At 37.2% G+C, this 4669-nt stretch overlaps 1 pseudogene across 1 annotated transcript; it reads right to left on the bottom strand.

Annotated features, from left to right (window-relative positions):
- Nucleotides 1–408: 408 nt before the first annotated feature.
- Nucleotides 409–736, bottom strand: LOC307105586 (large ribosomal subunit protein eL33-like; annotated as a pseudogene). Its single transcript has one exon. The product of its transcript is annotated as a large ribosomal subunit protein eL33-like (transcript).
- Between the last annotated feature and the right edge of the window lie 3933 nt (nt 737–4669).

The raw sequence follows: 4669 nt of genomic DNA, 5'->3' as shown, positions 1-4669 counted from the left end.
TCATAGCTCAAACAATTGTATTTAATGCAACAATTGCAGCTAAAATTGCATTAGATTCTTTTTCTTCCCTTGAACATTACTTGAGGATGAGCATTTAATAAGAAATTGTGATTCTTAAAAATCTTTTGGCAGTTTAAATGCAACTTAAAAGAGAAAATACATAATTTTAAATTAAGTTGTCATGGTATAAAATAGTTGTTTACATTTTTAATCAGCATTTCTTCTTTGTTGATTATAAAAAAAACATATGCTAAATTTTATTATTTTGATTATTGATTTCCCAAGAGATTTTTATCTGTATTGCAAAGCTATATAGCTTAAGGGTTTTTTTGGGTTTTTTTTCCGAATGTATTTTTCTTTTTACCAAAACGCAAGAAAACAAATCCATTTTATTTATTTTCAATAAGTTTAAATCCTTGAGGGGTACAGCATCACACCAATTCTGTATCCAATGGCCTTAGCAGGAAGGTTGCTTCGGAATTTAGCACGAACCATGCCACTGTTTCCATGAGCACGAGTTACCTTTCCCCACATGACTCTGGTTTTGTTCGGTTTGCCACCAGGAGTCACTGTGTTGCTCTTTGTACACATAAGCACACCTCTTGCCTAGATAGAATTCTGTTTCATCTCAGGCATAAACACCTTCAGTTTTAAGAAGAGCTGTGTGCTCCCTCTGGTTCTGGAGACCCCGCTTACAGCCAGTAAAAATGACCGCGGACCACAGCCTTCCACACATATTTGTCGTCAGAGAAGTCCTGTTGCCAGCAGGCCTCCACAGGGTCCAAGATGGCGGAAAAAGGTTCAACTATGTTTTCATTGATTTCAGAGAGAGGAAGGGGGAGGGAGAGAGAAATAGAAACATCAGTGATGAGAGAAAAATCATTGATTAGCTGCCTTCTAAGGCATGTGCCTTGACTAGGAATCGAACTGTGACTTCCTGGTTCCTGGGTTTCTGTTCAAACATCGAGCCACGCCTGCCAGGATAGCTTAAATTTTATAATTAAAATTTATAGCAAAATATTTTTTATGCAATTAAGTCATACTCAAAAATATTTTCGGTTATTTAAGTAATCATATGAGTTTTTATAGTCCCTTTTATTCAACCATTTTAAATATTCTGGAACTTACCTAGTTGTGATATTTTACAGCATTGTCCCCCAAACTTCTGCAATAAATTCCACTGGGAGAGAAAGGGCTTATTCTAAATGGAAATTCTGGACCCTATCCCACACTTATTTATCAGTACCTCTTGGAAATATAGTTCATGAAACTGTTTATAAAGAAAAGTGTCCAATTTTTTTAGTTGTTATTGTCATAGGAAGGAAGGAAGGAAGGAAGGAAGGAAGGAAGGAAGGAAGGAAGGAAGGAAGGAAGGAAGGAAGGAAGGGAGGGAGGGAGGGAGGGAGGGAGGGAGGAAGGGAGGAAGGAAGGGTGTCATCAGCCATCTGTTCCTGGCCAGTCTCCCATCTTTGTTTCCAGCCAGACATCTCACTCTGGATGACTGAGGATGGATATAAGTATCTTACAATCTTTATCTTGACTTTACTTTCTACCTCTCATTTTTAGATTTTTTATCTAGGGAGGGTTTTAAGAAGCAGGATCAGAAATCAAAACATTATCTGAACAAGCAAGAAGGTCACTTGCTTCTGGGGAGCAGCCACTGGACCTCAGTCCAGTGATCATCCTGTCTCTCACAAGAGACAGAATATATTGTTCATTGAATTAATTGCTCCAACACCCCCTCAAAACTAGAGAAATGAGGGGATGGAGTGCCTAAACTTTATTGATTCAATTTAAAGATAGAAAAAAAAAGCCATTTTTAAACGTATATTTCAGTGAAATTAAAAAAACAGATTCATATAATCTAAACCAAAAAGTAGAAAACTACGGTCCGTGGGCTAAAGCTGACCTGCTGCTAGGCTTTGTAAATACGAGTTGACTGGAACACAAACCAGAGCATGCGTTTATGTCTGCTTTCACACTACAACAGCAGAGTTGAGGAGTTGTAATGGAAATTGCATAATAGATTCGTATCTATAGAACATCCTTGACTTTACTTCTTGGCCATCAATGCTTAAAATATTTACCATCTGGCTCTTCAATGCACAGTTTACTAATCCCATTCTCAACCAAAGCAGTCATGATGTATTTTCTCCAGCTTCTGAAGGCAAAATACTCATCAATGGAATTCCCTAAAAAGATTTCCCATAGAAATACAAAATTTGAATAAACCAATTACCAGTAAGGAGACTGAATCAGTGATCTAAATGTCTCCCAATGAAGAAAAGCCCAGCCTAGATGGCTTCACTGCTGAATTTCACTACACATTTAAGGAAGAATTAAAGTCACACAGTATTTGTCTTTCACAGTCTGACATATTTCACTCAGCATAATGGATGAAACTTAGAAGTGGTTTCCACATCTTGGCTATTGTAAATGATGCTGTTATGAACAGGGGTGTTGTGTGTGTGTGTGTGTGTGTGTGTATCTCAATTTCTTCATTTATTTTTCAGAAAATTTGTTATTAGTGTATGGAAAGGCTACTGCTTTGTGCATGTTCATTTTGTATCCTGCAAGCTTACAGAATTTATTAATTAGATCTAAACACTTTTTTTTTTTGGTTGTCTTTCAGATTTTCTTTATATAAAACCATGTCATCTACAAATAGAGACCATTTTACTTCTTTCTAATTCTGGTTCCTTTGTTTCTTTTCTTTACTTTTTTTCCCCCCTGCTTTCATTTATATGTGAAATCTAAAAAACAAAACAAAACACACACACACACACACACACAAACAACAACTCATAGAAAAGGCGGTCAGACTTATGGTTACCAGAGATGGAAGGTGGGGGAAGGGAGAATTGGAGGAGTGTGGTCAAAAGGCACAAACTTGGAGTTATAAGATATATACTAGTAAGTACTAGGGATGTAATGTACAACATGATGACTATAGCTAACACTGATGCATATGAACATTCTTAAGAGAGTGAATCCTAAAAGTTCTCATTACAAGTAGACTTTTCTTATTATTGTACCTATTTGAGATAATGGATGTTAGCTAAACCTATTGTATTATTCATTTCATTATATGTAAATCAAACCATCATGCTGTATGCCTTAAACTTGTACAGTAAAGTATGTCAATTATTTCCTAATGAAACTGGGGGGTGAAAAAAGGATTCCCCATATACATGTTAAAACATACTATGTTTTTCCTCACTAACCAGCACAAGATAAACTTAAATATGTGAGAATAACTACTTTAATCCCAATAACCACAATAGCACCTATCACAGTAGGGGGTCAATAAATGTTTGGTTAGATAAATCTTTAAAAATGCATGTGTATTCTACATCTTATTTATTATATATTTCTATTATAGAATAATTTTTCCCCAAATATTTGAGTGGAATGGATGATCTAGGAAGAATACACAATGAGCTTTTCAGTACTGCTTTAGTACTGCCCCAGATGGAAGGAGCTCAACAAATTGCCCTGAAGGGTTCTGCCGGTTTTCAGAGAATTTAAGCAATTCTCCCTCCATCAAAAAGTGTATGTTGAAAAGTATGTGGATAAAATATTTGTATAGCTACAGACAAATCGATTCCACGTATCTCCTATTATAACAATAACCTGTATACCAAGCATAAGTATATTTAAAGTCCTCAAGATATTGATGTTGGTAGTGATCCTAAGTGCTACTAATCCTGTCTCCTACAGCAGCTCAGCAAGTAGAAGAATCTGCATCAGTCAGGAAGCCTCACCTCATCAGCCCCAACACTGTTCTCTGAGTTCACAGAGATCTGTGTCAGATACCCGTGAGGAATAAGGGTCAGGACAGATAATCCACACCAGCTGCTTAAGAAGGGAGGGAAGAAGAAAGCCCAACCCAGGCTATGAAACTAACCAAGGAACCATAGAAGTAAGCACCAATCACACACTGCTCCCATAGCCACTCTTTTATTCCAGCTTCTGCAGGGATATGGACCAAGGAAGATGACATTTAAACCATCCAGACTAGAATTTGCCTCAAGGTAAAATGCTCTAGAAACATTATTTCCCCCCTCCCTCCCCTTTCTTTCTTTGTGTTTTTAGGTTCAGGATTCTTATTCCCAGTTTTACCTAATATAAAGAGCAAATCAACAATATGTACTGTCAGAAAAATAATTATTCCTTTTTCATGTACATTATTCAAAAGAAATCCCTTCCATCTAAATCATCCTGCGTTGATCACATAAGGCGGGCCTGTGGGACCAAGAATGATGCTCTGGAATCATTTTTCCTGGGTTCCACGTTAGGTGCACCATTTACGAGCTGGCTGACCTAGGACACACTGCTTAAGTTGTCAGTTCTTCCTACTCTTTTTCTCTAAAATAATATCTTATAGCCCGGCCGGTGTGGCTCAGGGGTTGAGCATCAAACCTATGAACCAGGAGGTCAGGGATTGATTCCCAGTCAGGGCACATGCCTGGGTTGCGAGCTTGATCCCCAGTAGGGGTCATGCAGGAGGCAGCCAATCAATTCTCTCTCATCATTGATGTTTCTGTCTCTCCCTTTCCCTTCCTCTCTGAAATCAATTAAAAAAATATTTTTAAAAAATAAATTTAAAATAATATCTTATAAGCTTGTTGATAGATTAAATGAGAACATGTAGGTAAAACACTAATAA

This window comes from Cnephaeus nilssonii (genome assembly GCF_951640355.1).
Source record: "Cnephaeus nilssonii genome assembly, chromosome: 9".
Classification (NCBI taxonomy): Eukaryota; Metazoa; Chordata; class Mammalia; order Chiroptera; family Vespertilionidae; genus Cnephaeus; species Cnephaeus nilssonii.
This window is presented reverse-complemented; position numbering and strand designations above follow the sequence as displayed.